At 43.6% G+C, this 23095-nt stretch overlaps 1 protein-coding gene across 4 annotated transcripts in view; it reads left to right on the top strand.

Annotated features, from left to right (window-relative positions):
* The window catches only part of LOC108496236, a 95166-nt gene that overhangs the window by 5660 nt on the left and 66411 nt on the right, over positions 1-23095 (top strand). Inside the window, exon 1 of one of the 4 annotated variants that reach the window (XM_017812762.1) lies at positions 3054-3208. The exons of the other annotated variants lie outside the window; for them this stretch is intronic. The gene's annotated coding sequence lies outside the window, so the exon portion shown is untranslated. Of the gene's footprint in view, positions 1-3053; positions 3209-23095 lie in introns of those variants that run through there. 4 annotated transcript variants of the gene reach the window in all.

Here is a 23095-nt window from a genome sequence, read left to right as displayed (position 1 = left end):
GACAAGAAGTCGGACTGGCTCCTTCCGGGGTGTTGTGCTGCTCACTCGCTGCCTCCTGTAGCACCTACCAGTAGGTCCTGTGGGACATGCACACTGGGCCACTTTGTGCCAACCTGCTGCTTTCCAAAATAAGCCCAATGCCAGGGTATGTCCACCCTGCCCCTGGCGTCCTGGGTGGGTATCTCTCCCTCCCCTCCAGGTATCCCTGTCACTGTCACCCAAACCCCTCAGCCAGGCCATTTCAGTACATCTCAAAAAAGGCGGCTTGCCATAGGAAAGAGGACCTCCATCTTTCCCTGCTCAGCTCTCCAGCCCGATCCCGCACATACTTGGGCCACCCCATCGTGCATAGCCTGCTTTATTTATCTATTTAAAAAAACCCCAAAACCTCTCTTTGAAGCATACTCCTTCCCCCTGCCTCCACTGCGAAACATCATCCTGGGGTCACAGCCGACATCCCCGCGTTTTCCGAAGCAGCTGCACATCACAGCGGGTCTCACGACCCACGACCCACGAGAAGGGTATCGTGTGTCTCACCCCACCGCTGTGCGTCTGCTACTCCTCGCCCTCCGCGTGTGCTTAACCCAGAGGTGCAACTGCCCTTCCCCTCCTGCTTCCCTGGAATTATTTTAGATGGGATTTGCAAAAAAGCGGTGTGACAGCGGCCCCCCCCAGCTCCCCCTGCCCCGCCTTCGAGAAGGCAATCTGCCATCCCCGCACCCTTCCCGGCACCGGGGCCGCGCCGATCCGTGTTTGTCATTTGTTAGCACTCAAAAGTAACATGCTCCGGTGCCAACCAGAAAGCAGGAGGTCGCCATCCCTCCAAACAGAAACGCCTGAGCACCCGACAGTCTGCCTTCTTTTCTAATACGAAAAAAGAAAAGAAAATGAATAAAGGAAAAAAAATTAGATCTGTGCCTGGAAATAAAAACCAAACCAAACCAAAATCAAAACTAAATAACCCCCAAACCTAACCAACAAACCACACAACAAAATAACCATGTCTGCTTGGGAAGGGGAAAGAAAGCACCCAAAGCAAAGGCCACTTGTCTAAAAGCACAAAGGAACATAGCAATTCCCAAGTAGAGCTCCAGGAACAGAAATTAATGACCTTTTGATGCAAATTAAACCTTCCTGTATAAGGCAAATCTGGGAATAATTTTCAACACACTGGTGAATCCAGGATCAAATATTTACATTCGACAAAAAAAAAAAAAAAATCTGCGGTGGTTTGAGCGCCGAAGCCAAGTGAAACAAAATGGTACAAAACGCACCAACACGAAGCTTTGCATTGAAACAACTCCGACTGTATTTTAAACTTTCGGTTTCTGTGAGGAATAAATTTGATGGGTTTTATGATTCCGAATTCGACTGGAGATTTTGATGAAGAGCTGACGTTTGGAAACGAGTTTGTAAGTTGTGAGATTGTCCTGACAACACTGTCAATGACAGTATATAAAAATTTCCTTAATACTTACCTGTCAGAGATCACATTTATTTTACTGCGGGGATTAGTCCGTCAGGAGTAGATTTGAGCTGGACTTTCCATAGACCAGAGACCGGCTCCAAGATGTTTAAGTATTTAACGTCACTTTCTCCTCTGCAGCCGAGATAAAAAGGTGCAAAAGTATGTTTGCTGGGGAAAACGCAGCAGCTCTACAACTGTATTTATTCATCAGAAGTTGATCTGAGTAGTAAACCTTAGCATTTCCATTGAAACTGTCAGGAGCAAGATATGTTTATTATAGCGTAATTCGGTCTGCGTGGGGAGGACGGGGGTGTGCTTTAGATAAAGTTTAAACGCAATAGAATAAACACAGTAAATCGCTCCAGCCGAACACAAAAGCTGTAAATGACTGCTATCTATTTTACCACACCAAGGATTTTTTAAAATAATTATTCACACGTTTCTAGGGCTGAAGCCCAGGCATATCCAACAGCGTCGTTAGAAGGTATACAAAATTGCCTGATCCTATCAAATGGGTCTAGAGCTATATGTTTTATTGTCAGCTCCTTCCACTGAATCTTCTGAAGCTGAAAGGGAAAAGGAAAGGGCTTTTGTCCGAGTTGATCCTTGGCTATTCTGGGGCTCAGGTTGGTGTGAAAGGGACGAGGAGGTCGCTTGAAATCTCCTTTTATCTACTCCTATTTTGTCTCTGGATCAGCAACTTTGAATAGACATTACCAAATCGCTCGTAACGGAAGAAAAAAAAAAGGCAAAAAACAACCATGTGTGTGTGCTCTGGCAGCTATGAAAATGCTTTTGCGCGGGGATGCCTGGCCACAGAGGTGCGTGCCCTTGGATGCGCGCAACAAGGACCCGCGTGGGCGACCCCCTGCAGCCCGAGCCCTGAGTGACTGCGGAGACACAGGCGTGTCCCGCCCTTCTCATTCTCCCGCGCCAAAATACTCCCTGCATGGGGCCGGGTGGTCTGGGTGGGGAACAACCAGCAGCCCTGAGACTCCTTCCCAGTGCCCGGGCAGTGGGGACCTTTCTCGAGAATTGATGCTTGGAGTCGTAGCGCGGAGAGTTGGCCCGACATAATTTTCCCTCTCACTCTTAGACCTCTGGATTTTGGTAATTTGCACTTATTGGGGTTGCCTGGACTGGGATATAGTCCCGGCCCCCAGAAAGATTAGATTTTGGAGGGCACTGCCGTTCTTCGGTGGGCAGCCGACTCCACTTTGCCTGCTGCCTGAGCCTGGCCGGTGCGCAGGCACCGACGGAGGTGTCCGCGGTTTTCTGGGAATCATCTTGCCAAAGCCATTATTTTCTTGTTGTTGTTGTTGGTTGTTTGTTTGTTTGCTTGTTTGTTTTTATTTATTTTTTTAACAAGAAGTGGACAAAATTGAGGCCGCTGGAAAACAGAAAAAACTTTGTTCTAGAGGCTCAATTCAGGGCACTATCTCTTCCTTCCTAACAGCTCAGAAATCGGCGTTTCTTTCTCAGTCTGGGATGCTTTTGCTGTAAATTCCTTCAAGTGACTACTTTGTTGCTAAGGCTACAAGTTCCCATCCCAACACACAAATCTCTTCCACTCTAGGAGCAGCTCCAGTCCTGGGCAGAAGTCTTGACTCAAGAGACTTACTTCCAACTCCTTGGAGTGCCTCCCTGTTAAATACCTGCTTTAATCTGGAGGTTCAAATGATGGACTAAACAGTCCTCCCCCCACCACTGTGTGTCACACCCCCCTCCTTGTCTCCCGAGGTACGTTTTGCTGGGACTTCTGGTAAATAGATGGCGAGAAGAAACTCAGTCCAATAAGGATTAAATTAAGTAGAAGAAATCCAGCCGGTGTATATTTTGAAGCTCCGACGGGGAGTCAAACTGATGTTTAACACATTTTTTCCACTCACTGTGCACAAGTCCTCAGCCTCCATCATCTTGTTTAATTTTTCCACCCTCGAGGAGGCGGCAGTCGTGCGAGGTGGACAGAAAAAGGCTCGCCCGACCCACAGACCTTCCTTTCCCTGCCCTCAAATTCCATGGGGAAGGGCAGGGGGACACCGTGTCCACAGGCAGGGTTGGGAACACACACACACACAGACATACGGGCTGCTCTGGCACAGAAGGACCTGCGAAGTGGGGTGCTTGGTGGTCATCCAGGCTGTCCCTAAATTCAGAGTTCGAGTGGGAGGTGAATTATTTGGTGGTGGTGTGGGGTTTTTTTGGTGGGTTTTTTTTTTTTTTTTTTTTTTTGAGGAACTTTACCCTTCTCCTTCCTCCCCACCACCCTCGCTGCTTCCTTGGTTACACTAGTAGGGAAAATATAGTTTTATCTCCCCCAGTCAGTAGAGTGGACACATGTTTGTGGCACGGCTGAGCCCTCCATCACCGCCAAGATAGGAGAGTGACTTTCCTGGTTGCAAAGGCATAAAAAAACCCTCAACAACCCCCTCCCCACCTAAGCCCTCAAACCTCCCCGACAACCCCTAGAGACGCCCTTCTCCAGGAACAGTTAAGCGTGACTTGGTAAACGTTTGTAAATGCAAATAAGAAATGAATAAATAAACCTCAAACCAGGTAGTTTGGGTATAATAGTTTAGCAGGACTAATTGCAGACAATGAAACTGAAATGACTTTTCCAATTAGCTGCTGGTTGGAGTTTAGTTGGAGGAAGTGTCAGCTCTAGAGATGGATAATTGCTTTATTGCTCACAAAACTATCATCTATTTAGAACATATGTGCTAATTATTCTGGATGGGCGTCGGAAAAGAGACCATAAATCTACTAGCCCTTTAAAAAGGTCTAGGGTACTTGTGAGCCACCAAACTCCTTTCCTTGCAGCATTAAGGGCGAGATTCGCGCCTGGATGGTAGTATTTCCAGAAAATTAGAATAAAATAAAAGAAACAGATTCAACAATATATATGCTAAGATATATTTGAGACCTCAGTGGGGTAAAGGGAACTGAGGGGGGAAGGGCGGTCATCTCCAAACGAGGAAAGCCTCTTTCTGTAGATCAAACTGGTGCAATAAATCACTATCATAAACCCGATTTTCCTCTTTAGCCTTGCACTATACCCCCACCCCCCCCAAGATTAGTTTAGAAATCTTTTAATTGGATTACTCGGAAAAATTAATCTCCTTTGGGCTCGCTAAGTTTGTGTACCAAATATTTGGAATTAATTCAGTGCCACAAAATGCATCCGAGACTCCTTTTGTTCGAACCAGCTAAGAAAATGGACAGGTAGGGAAGGTGGCATTTTGCCGTACGCATTCATATTCCCTCGCAACTCTCCATACATATCCATTGCTACTTGTCGCATTGTACGGCATAAAATTGCCGTTGTAAAGGAGATAAACAGAATTATTTGCTGGACTGTGCTGTGGGTCAAGACACGAGAGAGGGGAGAGGAATTTCGGGGAAAAAAGATATAAAAAGGAAAAAGCTTTGGCAGCCCATGTAGGAGTCCCAAAGGCGTCACGCACTACGGGAGCACCCCTGGGCCGAAGCGGCTTCCCGGTGCCCCCAGCTTCTGGACGCTCCGCGGGTGCGCACCCGCTCCGCGCCGCGACGCTCCTCCCGCCCGGCCCCGCTCCGCTCCGTTCCGGGGCTGGCCCTGGACTTGCGGCAATTTCGGGGCCGCCCGAGGGGAACTCTCCATCCTGGGCACCCGCCGAGACCCTTAGTTTCCAGCCCAATTTGAGTGTGAGCAGCATCCTCGCGAGGTGTGGTTGATTGCGGCAGGGGCTGATAGAGGCGTAATCACTTGTCAGGGGGCGGTGGTGACTCTGTAACGCACCGTCTTTCTCCCCGCCTTTTACAAGTGGAGACATACAGTCTTCCCTGCTAAAAGAGCAATGAAGCTGGGTTCATTTATATATTTTTACTTGTTTATTTTCCGGAAAGGAAACGAACCTGCGGCTTATTCCCGGTGATTTATATGCAGGTTTTGACACTGCTGGGAGTCCTGGGGGCCGGGAACGGTTCCCCCCGGCTGCGGGGGGAGAGGTGACGAGCGGGGAAGTTGCTCCTGGCAGGAGCAGGAGGCAGGTATCACTTGTGTGAGTGAATATGTGTGCGTGTGAGCTGAGGTACAGGTTGAGCAGGTGAGGGGGCAGCACAGGGGGGACACGACACTGACTGGAGGATGAGGGTGAGGAGTATGAGGGAGAGGATGATGAGGGTGAAGGCAAGGACGGGTTTTAACCTCTTGAGCACTGATCTAGATCAGAGCAGCCCAGACCCAAATCCCAGCCACTCTTGCGCGCTCTTCTCACCTCGTAACTTGAGTGCTGCACTTCCAAGTCAGCATTAAATTTTCAGTGTCAGCCGCTGGTGAACTGTGAACCGCCGAGTGGGATTATCTGCGTTTAATAAAACATGTGACACAGACGTGCGTGAAGTTACACGGAGGGAAAACTTGCAGAGCTTGCAGAGCAAGGTGCGTACGTGGTGGTGAATGTGCATACCCACATCCCACCCAACAACCTGACACTGGGGCGTATCACATGAGCCCACACCTCTAAACTCTGTACACAGGCGGGACACCAGCACTCATATGCAGCCGTACACCGTAAATGCACAACACGCGTGATATCTTTGCATGGACGCGCATAAGCAGGTCTCTATTTCCAAATGGAGTTTATGTACTCGCTAAACAACCCTATGGACTGCAGTAAATTAATTACTCCGGCGTACATCTTAATTACTCTGTCATACATCACCCAGGATCCCCCCTGACCTTGTACCGCCCTTGTGTTTCTCCCCACCGCGCACAGGTAAAAGTTTTTCAGCCCCGTGATGTAGCTAAGCACATTGACGGAGTCTTTATCCCTATTCGCATGAGGCTAAAAGAATCTTAAAGTCCCTTCTGAGACAAACGAGGAATTCTCTCTCTCTCTGTCTCCCTGTCGATCTGCGTGTGCTATGGATATATTCTGTGGAAATTGTTTACAGTTTGGAAGACTCTAATCTTGATTTTCCAGCTTTGAGCTCCCTCTGGAAGCGGTAAGAGCAATTACTCCGTACTACTGTACATATTTCATCGCCATGATAGATCGCAGGTGTTGCAGCTGCTATTGTCTGCATCCTTTCAGCAGCCTCGCAGCGAGACCCCTGAGAATGCTCCGGACCCGGGTCGGACGGTGACCCCCAGACGCCGGCATGAACATCCTCACAGGCTGGGGGTCCCCCCACAGTAACTACCCACGGAGGTGGATAGAGGTGCAGTTGGCGTCCTCACCTACTCTTCCTTCCTGCCCCTCTCTGGCCGCCCGCTGGCCTCTACTGCCTGTACTAAGCATAGAGATTCCGCTATTCGCCCACGCGTGGAATAGGTAGCTCATGCGAGGACAGGCATCTTTTTCGGTTTAATGTCTGGAGCGCCTAGCCTACGGCAGGAAGAAGAGACCCCTGAAATGAGCGGGGACTGCCCTTCAGCCCGAGGTTGGAAAGGGAGGGAGGGTGAGGTTAGCCACTGGGCTGAAGGACCCGAGTCAAAAACGAGGTGGAGAGGACAGGCAAAACGACCCCGAAACAGGAAAATGCTTAGAAACTCCGAGCAGTGTGCATTTGTCCAGAAAGCATCTGGGATGGTGGCTTTTAACTTGGGCTGTGCAGTGATCCTTTGGAGAGTTTGTAAGGGATGCATTTACAGCGAGCTACAAAGGTGCAGGGTGGAGTCAGGATGCCGGAGAGTCCCCAAATAGCACTAAACTGTGTCACGGATCAGTCATGATGACGTATGACACACCACAAGGGACCTTGATGAGTGACTGGCACAAGACATGGATAGTGGACCAAAGTCTCTTCGACAATTTTTAGTTATATGTCTTGGGGGGATAGTTTTACATTCGTGATCCGTTTATTTGGAGCCGATTCCGGTAGAGAGACACATGAAGCAGACGGCTGATTCTGTCTAAGTAGGATGAAGACGGGCTTAACTGGCACAAAATGTGGCAGAGGGCAATCTGAAGAGGTCACAGGTTTAAATGCAAAACGCTTGGCAAAAACACACCTTCTATTAGGCGATACTTACTGAAGCAGGACGCGCCTGGTTTCTCCTGCCAGCCCAGGAAAGGGATGGCTGATCCAACGCATCTCCGCGCTGCTCCCGCAATCCTCTGCAGAACCTATTAGGCACCACGCACCACCGTATCCCGCGCTGGGATAACGTCCTGTCCCATTCGCAAGCTCTGGCACACCGCTTGTGTCCTTCTCATCACGCGTGGGCTTTGTTGCGGACTACGAAGAGCCGAGAACCTAGGGCTGGGTCGCGCCAGGTGCTAGCAAGGGAGGATAGAGAAGTCGCAAACCTGTGTGTCCTCCGAGCAGGCAGAAAGCAAACCTCTGATAAACCCCTTGACCTGAGAGAAATACGCCCCCATATGCTCTCACTACGAGGTGGAGAGCCCGAGTTGCTGGAACTGCGACTTTTCTTTTGTTTGCCAACATCTCGAGCTGTCAGGGGGAAGTTTCTTTATTTTCTTTTCCTTCCTCCTCACCTCTCTCCTCAAACTTACGCCCTTGTCAGGGGTGTTCCGAGCAAGAGGACCCCGGTGACATTTTGAAGGCAATCAGCACCCCGAAACCCGCTTGGGCTGTTTGGGAACCCTTGCCATTCCACTGGGGATCCCTGACAGGTTTTTCCCAGCGAGGGCAGGTTCGCGAGGCTCCTTCTTCACTCGGACCCGCCAGGGACGTTGATAACCTCTAAAAATCTCCAGGGAAGGCATTCCAAGGAGCAGAATGAATGATATTGGCCCCGAAGAGTCACAAGAGGAAAAACACCTTTCAGCCTGACACCGAAAAAAAAGAAAAGAAGAGAAAAATCTGATGCACCAGATGTTAAGAAGTTCACTAAATATGTGAACAGGTGATGCAGGGAATAGCGACATTGTTAACAGAATACATCTAATTAACAATTACTTCATTTGATTCGGAGGATGAAAAAGCCCTTTTAAATCAGTCCAGATTTACTGGCCTAAGCGCAGCCAATTTATGAATATGGAAGCTGTATTCAGTCTGCCTTCTTTCAAGATGTCATCTGAGGGGTAATAGTTAGGTGAAGTAATTTAGTTACACTGTGGCAACTTTTATAGTCCCTTTCTTGAGAATTTAATTCAGTGCCTCTTCATTTTATTAGGAACAGACCGACTCCATCAGCGGTCCTCTCCATTTTTAGCGGCATGTCTTCTTGAAGCAATTAGGCTCCCCAATCAGCATAATTCTCCCGACCCCAGCAGCACCACCAGATCCTTACGTTATCCACCTCTTAAAAAATAAAACATGACTCGCAAGTGTGTAGGGTAGTGAAACCAGCATGCAAGCGGGCTATCAAAAATATTCCTTTGCCCTTGGGGTGGGAGGAGTAAATAAATAAAGTAAAAAAAGCGTCTCCTTATAGCACCACGTCAGTTTACCCACTTCACGGTTTTCACGCTGTTTTTCGGCGTGTTGCCGAATTCCTGTCTGTCCCCCACCGCTTTCGGAGAGTAGTCTCGGGGGATGGGTGATGCTCCCGGTTCTGTCCCGCTCCCGAGAAGCCGGTGACGTCCACGCGGGGAGGGACAAACCAGCAAGGGTGCGGAGGCTGGACCCGCTTAGGCACCGCAGCCACGCCACGTTTTTGGTGTGTGTGAGTTTTTTTGTTTGTTTGTTTTGTTTTGTTTTTTGTTAACGGGGGCCAGGGTCCGGCAGCGGCGTCGCTCCCGGTAAGCACCCTCCCTCGAGGGGATACCTTTGGGTACCACCACGGGATTTTTAAGTCCCTGTCGATGGTATTAAATCCCTGTCCCGCGCCTCGAGTGGGTTTCTCTAAAAAGTGATTCACAGAGGGGTGCGAGGACGGAGGTCCAATTCTGCCAACCCCTCTACCGCCACAACCAGGAAAAATCGCTGCTGAGGACAGTGACTCCCCCTTCACCCACTTCCTCCCCGCCCCAGCCCCACATCCATTCGGTGGAACTGAAAAGGGGGGTCAGGATCAATGCGGCTGGTGCCCGATCCTGCAAAGCCTGCGTGGGGCTTCGGAACCCCTCCCCGTCAAAAGTCAGTATCTCAGCCACTCGCCCATCAAGGGTAAAAAGAACATTTCCCCCCCCCACTACTGGAAGCCCGGGGGGGGGGGAAGCAGTTCTGGGGAGCTAATGCTCAGCAGATAGAGCCATCCACCCAGAGCTTCACATAGCACGAAGAAAAATCTCTATAAAACTAAATAGGCAATCAACTGAAAACTATCCTCTTTAAATAAACTGATTCCTTAATATTTTCCCAGTGTTGCTGTAAGTTGTTGTCTGTGATGTCCCCCAGGGCTCTTTCCTCTGCTCTCTGATTTGGTGTATAAAAGCAGCTCTGAGTGATGGATTACTGTGTCATTGCAGCCTGCGAAGGATTAATTTGTTTCATTGATTTCTCTTTAGGCAGATTGCCAGAATTCTCTGCTTCCCACCTTTCTGCAGGACTTCCAACAGTAATAGACAGTAATAGCCTAAGACAAATCAGCCCATTCTTGTAAAAATAGAAACACAAAATCCTGAAGTCCCAGGAAAGCCATAAAGAAGTTTTTTTCCTTGTGCTGTAAAACCACTAATTCTAGAAGTGAGTCCATCTTCTCTTCTTTCCCCACTTCCCTTTTATAAAAAGGTTGCAGTGTCCTGGGGGGAGTTGCTTAGTCTCAAGAGCAATTTCAACCAGCAGCTGGATGTGAACAGTGAGCATTTGATGGTCACAGAGAAATGTTTTGTTCATGCTCAACAGTAGGGATAGGAATTACAGGAGGATTGCATAAAACTCACAGTTCATTCTTTCTCAGAATCGTCAGGCTGATCAATTGTCAATCCATCTGGGCTATTGAGAAGAAATGCAGTTATGTCAGGTCCTGAAGCTGCTGGTCCAGTGTGCTGGGGGTGGGAAGGTGAATGGGACTGGACTTTCCCAGATCAATTAATTTGCATGCTTTCAGGATAATCTGATCAGGCCTTGAAGTGCCGGGCTGTAATGGAAAAATGGTACCCTTTTCAGTGCAGGTTGTGGAAGGGTGAGGGGAGAGAATGAGGTCTGCTGCTGTTATTCTGACCACAGCTTTGTTCTTTTCAGACCTGCTTTACCAACAGGTCAGCTGTACTCATCTGTTTGTTTCCACAATGCAGCACTAAATTGTATTGATGTAGTCTTCACAAGTTAAACTTTAGATATAATTAGTGCTATGGTAAAAATTAATATTGTTATATGCTAATGTCATTCCAGCTTAGGCTTGCATAAAACTGTGCTGTACCATGCCAAAACAGCACTTTTAGATGTCATGGAGGGTAGAGAAGTGTTTGTTTCACCTCTGTACCTGCCTTGTGATGAGAGTAGCTCAATAGCTACGTTCCATGGAATAGTAAATTTATTGTACTGGATAGCACAGGTCCACCGCATTGCAGACCTGGGGAATTCTGAATTTATAGCCCCCCTCCCCTTCTCTCTGGGAGGATGTTAGCCTGCTACTTTCTATTTTAATTTTTCTGTATTTTCAAGTGTAATCCAAATACCATGACTTGGGTCACAGCATGATTTCTTTGATATCCTGCCAGAAAATATGCCTTGTCCTGCCTGATCAATGTTCCTGTGTTTACTTGCATGAGATCCCTCTACAGTGTGTTGAGTCCAACTTTCCTTTCTGTACTTTCCTTTCTGTACTTAAGGAAAACTATAGTTTTTGAAGGAACTTTATTAGCAGTATAAAATTTTCACTCTAGTGTTCACTCCTGGGAATCCCTAGAAATCCCTACTTTGTCTGGGGAAACCTTACAGTGTGGGTTAGCCTGCAGTAAGAAAAGGGTGGCTGCCTCCAGACACAGCAGCCTGGAAAGCACTGGTGACCTGGGGAACGCTGCAAACTTCCCGTCAAAGACCTCAGTGCTGTAACATGGTCTGAAGATATTAATCTCTGCTCATGGCCATAATGGGTCCACCTGTGCTCAGAAGGGGTCAAAGACTCTTGAAATGTCCCTGTGATCCAGTATCAATCATCCAGTGAAGGACTCCCCGACCAAGGGGAGGTGCCAGAGGCATCCCCACCTACCCTGAGCCCAGTAAAAGACTACTCAGACTTCACTAGAGAGATCAAGGGTCTCCTTCTCTCACTCTACAGCACTTCTACCACCCAGGGCTTCTACCACCACTCATCAGAAATGTATTCCCACTACTTAGCAACATTGCAATGGAGGGAAGGAGAGGACAAGATGGGTGCATTAGTTAGTAAAATCAGGATTTATGAAGACACTCTCACTGCCCCATTATGAGTCCATGTCTTATCTGTGGAAAAAAAACCTGGATGAACATGTCCAGAGCCTCAAAGAGAAGATTGAAGAGGGCCACCAGAAGCTAAGAGAGGAACTTAAGGAAGGAATCTTCCATATGTCACCGGGACAAACAAGAGTCTCTGCTATAAGGAGCAGGCAACCCCCAGCTAAGGAGAGAGGATACACTCTTCTGGCGTAACACAGACCCTCTGTGCCTGGCATTCCCACTCCTGGTGGTTTTTCACTGTCAAGTAACTTTGAAAGCAAAGACACAAAATACAACTGTTCACATTTTTCCTGCTCAGATAGTCTAGCTCCAGGGAGGCTTGGCTCTGAGGGCAAGGCTTGTCTTGCTCGGAAGCAAATGCTCTCATCCCCTCTGCCCCTTTCTCCTTGCCAATCCTTTTCAGTTTACACAGGGGAATCCTTCCACTCCTTTGCTAAGCACTAAGGAAAGTTATGCTCTTGATAAATAATAATAACAATATTCTGGGCTTAGAAAGTCTGAGTCAGAAGTGGAGACAGATTTCCACCCCTATCTCTCCCATTTGCAATAAAACAGACCAAATTTAAAAAGCTTAAGTGAAGCTCACATCCCTTCATCCCTTCAGGAAAGAAATAGTCTGTTAGATTAGCAAATATTAATCTCTCACATTGTTCTGGATGTAGCATTAATGTCTACTGAAGGGACAGCTGTATGACCATCACACACACTAGCTATACGTTAGGGCTGTCACTCTATTGATCGGGAGAAGTTTGTGTGAAGAAGCGAAGAAGTGCTCTCCACCAGGGAGCAAAACAGAGATGTCTTATGACTATGACTATAGTTGGAAAAAGCCATTTGCACTCTGCTAAGACACACTTTTAAAAATTTGTTTCCCATTTCTGGCATTCATGGTGCAGATGGGCCGAAATCTGCATGCTTCACCCTGCAGTTCTGCTGCATGCAGACCACACACAATTTCCAGCTGTGACCTTGGGATTGGCTCATCTTTGGGCGAAACCCAGACCTATACCAGGGCTGGATTTGCACATAAGTAGATCATTGCTTGGACTCTACTCGCATGGGGATTGGGTCCCTGTGGGATTCTCCCTGGCTGTACTGTAGCATAGCTGTTCCCATTTAGCTAGTTTGGAAGAGTCTTCTCTCTAAGATTTTTCTTCCTTACTCCTAATCTATGAAAAAGAAGAAATAGGGACGAACAGCAAGTTTATCAAACTTTCCTTTAAAATATGAAAACTTCATGCTATGAAAACACAGGTTGATTGTTCCCTAGGATTTGCTGGGTTAGATACAAACACTGGATTTGACTCTGGTCACACTCTGTTAGTCTAACTCTTCTTATAACATATGAATTCTACAGAAATAAAAGTCGTTTCAGTGCAATTCTTACAAGAGACTTGTTTTAAGGGATCATCAAAACACTTTGCTAGGGCAGTCCTGGTCTCATCTATCACATAATGTTCAAACCATTAAGCGAAACAAGACAAAAGTTAGAGCAGTTGCTTTAGAATTGGATCTTTGAGTGAAGGTGGGTTTTGACTGCATTGAGTACAGTAAAATTGTAAGGGTATGGGACTTGCTCTTAGCTGCAGCAGTGTCGAAACCCTGCAGTTCTGGAAGATGTGAATATTGGCTTTAGTCAGCCTGAATCAACAGGTATAGGGAAAAAAAGCCTACACAGAAGAGAAAAAAACCAGTCTCCTCTGATGGACACAATAGGGATTTATGTCTTGCTAAGACATCTCTATATATTTTGTATAAGAGCACTACTAGACCCTGGGCCCAACTTCTGGACAGTATAAAAGAAAAGTTCCTAACTGAAAAGGTGAACATTTAGGCAGATATCTGACACTGTTTTTATTTTTTTTGTGTTCAGCAGTGGAAAGTAGCTTTTTTTTCATTATTGGAGGCCATGCGTTTGTAGCTGTACGTATGCGTAGGCAGGAACTGCTGGATACGTGAAAGCTAGAGGTTAGGTACTAGAGGGCATCAGTCCTGCTACTCTCAGCTTACCTCTAAGTCATTAGCTCAAATGGCCAGATGAAGGGTTAGAAAAAAATACCTTTGTACACCAAGGTACCCAAGACCTGACACCATTATTTCTCTGAAAACATGTTTTCCCAGCAAGTAATTTGATTTTTCCATCAAATGTATTTCTTTTTACTTCACCTAGAGATTTGAGGTAGCTTAATGTATGAAATGGCATTCAAGTGGTTAACACTAATGCACTTCTGAACAGTATTTGGAAAGGAAGTAGTGTCTCTTGCCCACCCACTGACCTCTGCTATTATGGGGCTTTTATCCTGGCAGCAGTAAAATTCACCTCTCTGCTGTATGTGTTGCTATATTGAAGATCAAAGTTCTGCAGTTTGCAGAACTGTGGAAAGAATACTATAATTATATATATTATATATTATATAATTATATATATATAATTATATATATAATATATTATATATATTATATATACTATTATATGCTATTATTATATATATTTGTTTGGTTAGAACTCAGCATTCAATGAATAACAAGATTCTGCTTGTCCACAAGAAGCATGAATTAATACTCCAAATGAATGAGCAGGAATTGCTTGTTTCACATTTTACAGCCATTGCTGTATTGATACTTTTTTTTTTTCCAAGTGAGTGAAAAATATGTGGCTTACCACACTAGTGCCCCATTACTAATATCACAGGCAATTTATTAAAAATGGTAGGATCCTACATAGTTCCAGTGCTTTATGTAGCTATTAAATTTAGCTATACCAGTCATTTCTTTAATTTATATTTTGTTAAAGGAAGTTAAAGAAATGCAGTTCTGGGGCTAAGCTTTACTGTACTCCAGCATACCCAGAAGACCATCACTAGGAGACCACATATGTGTGTTAGTGGAGATCATGGCTCTGGAAGGGAAGTACGGTTGTTTCATTCCAAAATTCACAGATTTTTAACATGATAACCATGGCACATGTGCATGAGACATTCTTTTTAGAGAGCTCAACATGAACTTTCACGACCAACTGCTACGGGCCTCCTTCAGATAGAAACAGTGACAGTGACTTTGATTGGAAAAAGTGCATAGGTCTAGTCCATAGAGCATATTGCACGAACATTACATTTTGAACTGGTGTGTTCTATTTTTTATGCATTCTAAATAATTTTTGAATTGACATTAGCAGTCAGAAAGGACACTAAAATTAACTGGGATACTTCTCTATCAAAACTGTGTTTTATTTTCTAAGTAATGTTTCCAGGTTTTCCCCTAACATTTGAATAGTAAAGACAAAAATATCATAGCATTTTATGATGCTTTTTGTCATTTTTCTCAGCTTTGCTAACTGAGGAAAAATTATATCACCAGTTTTGCCACTTTGGTTTTTATTTTTTTTTGTCCACTGACACGAGGGTATCCTGCCTGGGCTATGAGCATTTCCGCAGATTTAGGTTCAGAATGCCATGTTTTTACTAGAATAAAATATGTCCCAAGACATGAGTTTTGCTCATGGTTGCACTTAAGTTGTAGTTTAAATTTGATTTGATATTGTACCTTTGAAATGACTACAGCTTTAGAGAAGGTGTAAAATGCAGGCAGTGATCCTTTGTGGTCATTATAAAATAGAATGAGAATGCCGACAACAGTAGAAACAACATCCTGGCTATATTCCAGTTTGACTAACTGCATCCTGCTTTTCTAAATTAAAGTTTATTTGTAAGCTTGATCCAAAGCCTCCAAAAAACCCTGTTTTTCCATTACTACTTTCTGGACCCAGACTGGCTGTGTTTTGCTGTTAAGTGAAGCCATTTCCATGTCCTGTGTTCTTTTTTTTAATGAAGAAATAACCTTTGGGTTTACTGTAAAAGTGTAAAATTAGAGTCTGGATGGCCAACAAATGGCCAGTAAAAATCATTAAAATCCTTCTGTCTAAAATATATAATAAATACAATGTTATCACTTATCACTTCTTTCTCTCTCATATGGACCCCCCACCATGCAAAAAATAAAAATTACAGTGGTACAAATGTAAATGAGAACAAGAAGCAGTGCTCTCTCCATGGACCTGCTCTGTAGGTAGGGGGAGATGCCAAGAATAAATCATCTCACAGTGTGGGTGTGTCAATCACTTGAAAATTGCCTGATTCAGTTGTCAGGATATTGAAAACATATATTTAGGAATGCATGAGATAACAATAAATAGTATAACAAACAATGAATTAAAATTTCAATATACGAGAAACTGCAATTAAGGTACTTTCTGCTTATTAATAGCTGCGTGACTCAGAAGTTTTGTTTTGCAGTAAAAGCCTGAAAAAAAGAATTAACATTAAAAATCCACAATTCTGAATATGATTAATACATATTAAGCTACAACTTCTGCACAATTTCATACTTACAGTGGTTGTTTCCTTTGCCATCTCTGTCTGTAACTATCTATCTGATTCTGCCAGATTACTGGTAAAAATAGAGAGTTGGAGGTCACACCTTATTAAATAATCATATAATGTAAAGATGCTTCTCAGCATCAGAGAGTAAAGCAGTTGCTCTTTAACAGATGCCACACTATATGAATTATGTAATTTCCATGGTTATAAAAAAACAGCTCGAGAAATTATACTGTAACAATATGATGTATGCTAGGATTGACTACCCCAAAAATCCTTTCAAGAGGAAAAATGGGGTTTTTCTGCTCAAGCTTCACATCCTAAAGACTTCTATGTAGGAAAACCTCACATTCAGTTGTTACCTTGGGTGATCACTCAATTTGTGTATTCATTATGTGCATTAAATAGTCAAATATATTCCTTCCAGTATATATGAATAGTTTAATTTTTTTCTGCTGAAAGAGAGATAACTATCAGAAAGAGCAATAAAAGTCACATAATGAAATAAGAATACTAGAAAATCTGAGGATTTTAGTGTAGTCCATTATTCATTTGATTCCTGGCAGCCTTTATGATTACAAATCACTTGATTGACTAACTACACATTCTCAAAGTGAATTATGAATCAGGTTCATTTTTCCTGGTTGAGAATTGGTACATGTTGTAACTCTTCCACTTTGTGATATATCAAGTTCCTGTAACAGTAATAAGAGATATAATCAACTCTTTATTTCAGGACAAATAAATTGCCTTTTCAAAAATGAAATGTGGTTGCTAACATTTTAACAGCGTGCAATGTAATTCCTTCCTGCTATTCTCAGAGTACAATCTGCTGTGATGATGTATCTTCTGAATATTTGACTTTGCTGAGATTATTTTAAGAGCCTCACACCCTCAGTTCATGCACGCTGACCTCAGTGGAGATTTGGCATTGGGACTAAGAGCAGTAAGTGGTTCTTTTACTTTCTGAAAACAAGCCTCAGACACTGAAACCCTGGGCCACAATTTGCCCTCTTGTGCCTGGCTCTGATCTCAGCTTGAAAATGTCGAACAGTTTTAAAGCTGTTTAAGTTTACTTTGAAGCAAAACCAGCAACAACCACCACCACAAAACCAAAAAAACTCAAAAACCAAAAAACCAAGTAAAAACAAAGAAAAATCTCCTCTAATGTGTGCTTGACCCCCAAGTCCTCTTGCATGAAAAACTCCCGCAGGCTTTTGTGTAAATTATGCAAGCAGAATGACTGGCAGGCTAGGGTAGGGCTTACGTGTAGAACAAGTGCACAGTCAGATCCCAAATCTCCCTAAAATAGGTTTAGTGTGAGGTGCATTTCACCTTCAAATGCCTACAGAGAAACAAAATCAAAGAAAAAAAAGAAAAAAAGAAAAAAAGACCTGTCTGAGACTGTTCAAAATCTGTGTGAGTGAATGTCCGAGTAGAAAACCACTATAAACAGCATTTGTGCTTCACATCTGCCCGACAGATGTAGCCAAGAGTGCTGGTTTGGCTTTCTGGAGTGTGGTAGTCTCTGAATGTTTGTGTCCCAGTCAGCAGAGCCAGCTCCCATGTGGGGTGATGTAGGCTGGGGTGCATCACAGCACCAAGCCTGATGGTGTTCAAGAGGCATTTAAACAATACTCTCGGGCTCATGGTGTGACTCTTGGGGATGGTCCTGTGTGAGGCTAAGGGCTGGACTTGATGATCCTTTTGGGTCCCTTCTGACTCAGTATGTTCTGTGATTCTGTGATGGTATACCATTGGGTTTGAGGGACAGGGTACGTCACATCCTCTGGTACATGTGCTGAAACAATGCATCTTCCCATATGGGGTTCTGTGCTGCAGCCACAACACAGGTCCAAGTTTTTCAGGGAGGAGAGGATTGTTCTGCCGGTTAGGGAGGGTATCCTAGTGGTTGGATGTTTATTTTAGCTCCAATGAAGGGACACACTGATGTTTAACGGGTTCGCTTTATTTATAGAACAATTTCAAAGACTTCAATCCCCTTCCTTTCCTCTCTCAAACACAGAAGCACATTTCTAAAGCAGGATCTTGTGGGAGAAAAGATGTATTACCACTTTAGTTTTGGAAGACCTTAATGTGGTCATTCATTTTAGAAACAATGATTATGGACTTCAGATTTCTTCTTTATTCATCTTTCTATCTAATTTCTAATCTCCTAATAACCTTAATTAAATGCTGAGTGGTTTAGAATATTATTAAATAGCTTTCATAGGATTTTTTAAATTTCTGATTACATCATGAGTACAGATTATTAAATATTCCATTCATTTTAAAATTATGATTAAGCGGATAATACCAAAAAAGATGTTAGTAACAATTTTAACTAAGCTGTGTTAATTGAGTTAGGGGATAAGAAATGAGATTTAAAGGGTGAGAAATGAGTGAAATCAAAGTCTGCATAGTTTTAAAATCAAGTGGATTAAGAGAATGGTCAGAATGGAGGAGGTGGAGGGTCAAAAACTGAACAAATGGTTCCAATAGAAAATTCACTTAGTTTTAGGCCTCATGTCTGTCTTTCATAAAAATGGATTGCAATGACATCTGATATGATGTGGTTAAACATGAAAGGTAAAGAGTGCTTGCTATGGATCAACATGCTATGCATTGTGCACTGCCAGGCAAAGGTATGCAACATGAATGGACACAGAAAAGTCTGCTTGAAAGCTGCCACATCTGACAGTGTTGTGTCCACTTATGTGCACAAACACAGCAGATCAGCCTCCAGCATGCCTGGGTCACACAGAGTGGGATCGTTGTCTGAAGCAGTAAATGGAGCGGCAGTGAGACTGCAATGGTTTTGTTGCCTTTGGTTTACCATGTCAAGTGTGGGCCTTTCCACATCATTCCCTTGTCCTGACATTTGTTTGTAACTACTATTTGTCAGCACAGCATGAATTTTTGCTAGGTTATTTCTGCTATTGCTCTGAAATATTGGTTGGGAGTTAATTACAGCAGCTTTTCTGGTGACCATTTTCTTCTTGGTGGCCATCTCTCACATCGTCACCATGCAGAGGACTTTACTTGAGATGTTCCCAGCTCACCACCTCTTGTAGCAGGACCATAGCTATAACCTGTAAATAGGCAAGATTTTTTCACTTGTATTCCTTAAACAGCAACCAGAGAGTAAATGAGTAAACAGAGACACTCTCATGCTGGAGGAACATCTGGAGTCATCCGTACTTACAAAAATTACAGCACTCATTGCAGTTTCCTAACGGGGATGTGAGAGGAAACCAGTACTTGTGAAGCTGAGACTGGAGAGAAGAACGACAGGAAAGAAAACAAAAAGCAGCGTACAGAACTTAATCTGCCGGGAGGGGATGATGGAGGCTGTGTGACTTTATTTAAAAGATGGACACAGACAGCCTGTTAAGGACAGGTAATATACCTGACAAACAACTTGGTTACCATGAACATATCACTTGCCAATGAATTCCTTACACTCAGTACACGCCTTCTTCTCTGGAATGTTTGCTGGTTTCTAAAACATCATACAACCCAATGAAGCTGGGGAGAGGCTGTCTGCAAAAAAGCAGCTCTTGAATCCCAGAGAGGAAAGCATAAAATGAATTTGAATTTAACCAAGAATAATAAAATACTGTAATGACTGACAGAAGCATTAGTTTTGCAGGCTTAGTTATGTAGGTTGGGATTCAATATGTACCTTTTTCTTCTAACCTTAACAGCTTTAATTATATTTACAAAACAAAACAAAACAAAAATCCACCACCAAAAAACCCCAAGCCAAACCCCAATACATCCTTACACACTATTAATAAAAAAATCAAGTTATCATTGATATTTGAAAACAGAAGTCCTAAAGAACATATTGCATTCACACCAACTACATACAAAGCAGAATGTTAATAACATTAACCTTTACTCTATCAGATATTTTCGAGAAATACCAGTATATTTTTTGCAACGGTTCATATCTGTCATTTAGCTGACATGTGAACTTTGCTAAGTTTGCCAAATCACTGAGGCCTGAATACCATTCAGCAATGTTAATTTTGTTTTCCTATTCCAGCTTTTACACAATTATTCTCATGGCAATCATTCTAGCCTTGAGTATAAATAATACTTCAAGTGGTTTGTTGATATCCAAAAAATGATGCATATCTACATTAAGAGATTCTGGAATCTAATGGGAGAACCATGCATATATTAAGCTGCAATGACTATTTCCTTCCTCCCAGATGGGAAGTAGTACCGGGTAGTACCACAGCATACACATTAATTTTATTCCTTCCACAAATTTTAGCACATATTATTTTTGCATATTTTGAGTCTCTGCCTCTTATCCAATATCCAGGAGAGTTAAAGAGAATTTTGCTGCCCAAAAGATCTAAATCTTAACTCTTAGGACCCTGGATAATTCTCAGGTGAGCCGAGGAAGAAGAAGTGCATGGGAGCAGTTCTGCTCTGGAGAAGAGTAAGACAAGAAATGAGACTTTGGTAGGATAATACGTCAAGGATTAACAGAGCAAAAATAGAGAGAGAGTAACTTTTCTGGCTCTCATATTTCAGTCCTATAGACTCTGAAGGTTCTAGCAATAAATAAAAAGCACATTTAAAATGAGGAGGATTACAACCAAAGAATAATGAAAAACAAATCCCAATATCTGTTCATCAGTGTTGTTACCCCATTAAAAATTAGTCTGTAACAGATTTCTTCCTAAGTCTGTGGATTTCCTGCACATTATCTTCCACAATTTTTATTTCACAGTACTTGTTTTTTCAAATTTCAGGCCTCTTCTTCATTTTTCTTTCTTTTTGGTGCAGCGGGACTTTTTTATTTCCTCAGGACCCAAGGAAGTGTAAGGAGCACACTGCATTGCAAGCTGAATGTTTATGTCGGAGTGAGCTCCGACATAATGTCGGAGTGAGCTCCGGAGTGTGGGAGCATTTTATGCAGTACTTCATAGATACTCTGAAGGTTAAGTATAAAATTGGAATTGTTGATGTTTGCAGAATAGTGGGGCCTCATCTGGAAAGACTGGTGGTCTGAGGTGACACAAGGCGGTACGAAATGAGGGTTAGACTTATGTGACCACTGTTTTTCTCTTTACTGCTTTACCTTCTGGGTTCCTGTAAGTTGGTCTTTGTGTATGTCTAGACTTCACAACATGTACTCATCACTTACAAGGAGTTTTAAGTCAACATCAGTTAATGGCTGTGGCTCTGAAGACTGGAGTTTGGAGTGAGTATTGAGTCTTAAGAGAAGTCCTGGGGGGAACTGGCTTAGAAGAGTGCTGCAGGTTTAAAATGGAATTGTCCTTTTACCTTGGTTCAGCCAGAGGCTGTAATAAAATATCTATTGTATGTAGCTGAAAGCAAAATTACTCCTCCAGCTCCAAAGAGGAAAATACATATCCACTAGTGAGAATGTGGATGAAGAAAAGGCATGTGGTGTGCTCCACAGCCCATCACCCAAAGCAGCTCCCAGGAGAAGCCCAGCCTGTCATATACACACAACGCAAACTGGCTGGTTATGCCTCTGCAGGACTTCAGCGAGGTCTGTGGTCCTCTTGATTGTATAAAGGCTTTCTGAGTTGAGGAACACATCTGTCTCCAGAGCAAAAAGAGGTACTATAGCAGAGAGGCACACACTGCTTTATTTGAGCATCACATTGCCCCGCCAGGTCAGCGCCAGTTATATAACGCATTCCGAAAACACAGATTTGGTGGCCAAACACAACAGTGCATACCTAGCTGCAAATCTACATGTATATTGATCTTTTCAGTATCTGCCCAGTCTGTCTCAGTTTTAATTTGACCCACCTACTGTTAATAAATACCTCAGAGCCCTCTCTGTCCCTGCTGAGTAACTGTGGTCAAAACATCCCTACCTTAGATATCTCATTAAAGTACTACCACTAGATGGGATGAAGTCAGCCTTTATTTCAGTAGTCCTTTTTCTGCCTTTTTTTTTTTCCCCCTCCTTCTCATCAGCATAGATACAATTTTTGTCAGGATAACTTCTGTTGTGTCTGAATTCTTCTTTGTGCTCTTCCCGGCATTTCAGGCAGTGCTGCAATGCAGCATCACACCCCTCTCTGGAATGCTATTCCCTCAAGACTCTTGTGGCACAGAGAGATGGGTAATGTTTTCTGAGCTTCTTCCTCTATTACCATGTTTTCTATAGAGGATCAAAATGGATTATTTTCATCCTGACATGCAAATGCCTAGGCTGTGCCCTTGGCTGAGGTCTCAGAATTGACTAAATAAATGAAAGATATGGAGGTAGTAGCTTTTTAATATCACGTATGGAAGTTGCAGCCTTATTTCTCAAAGAAAAAAAAAAAGAAAAAGTGTCTGTAGTCCCCCCATTATGCCTTGAAAAATAATGAAAAAAACCTAATAAAAATATTTCCTCATGTACTTACTGAATACTGTATTCACATACAGTCACTGGTCTGCACAGAAGCAAATGAACATTGTGTGCAGCTTGACATCTTACTGTTGTACTCCAATCTGCGCATTTGCCTTGCCAAAATATCAATGTGAGGAAAAGACAAACGAATAATATTATGAAGTCAGATTACACCCCCAAATATGAACATTTAATAAGCAATGAGATTAGAACAGAAGTAGGAAGGATTTCTAATGCTGCTTGAGAAATCCTTCCAGAGATAAAAAGGTCAAATTCTTCACGAATTTTCACTCTGCACTGCCTCCATTAAGTAAATGAAATAGTATGACCTGCAAATCGGTGCAGGATGCAAGTCACAGAATATGCCAATACACCATAGAAGTCATTGTGTGGTTTTATGTTAACATGAAAGAAATGGTGTCTGACCACAAAAGCATGCACACTGACTCACTGTTTCTAATTATTGTAATATTCTTTTTCTGAAGCAACAGCAGTGACAAAACACTACCAAGAAATTGCCTCCTGGCCAGCATTCTCCACAAACCCTCATGGCTATTTACTCAAGTGAGCAGCCCAGAAAGT

Source organism: Lepidothrix coronata, unplaced genomic scaffold (genome assembly GCF_001604755.1).
Source record: "Lepidothrix coronata isolate B3197 unplaced genomic scaffold, Lepidothrix_coronata-1.0 Scaffold37, whole genome shotgun sequence".
NCBI classification, from domain to species: Eukaryota; Metazoa; Chordata; class Aves; order Passeriformes; family Pipridae; genus Lepidothrix; species Lepidothrix coronata.
Note: the sequence above shows the minus strand (reverse complement) of the source record. Positions and strands in the feature narration are given on the sequence as shown.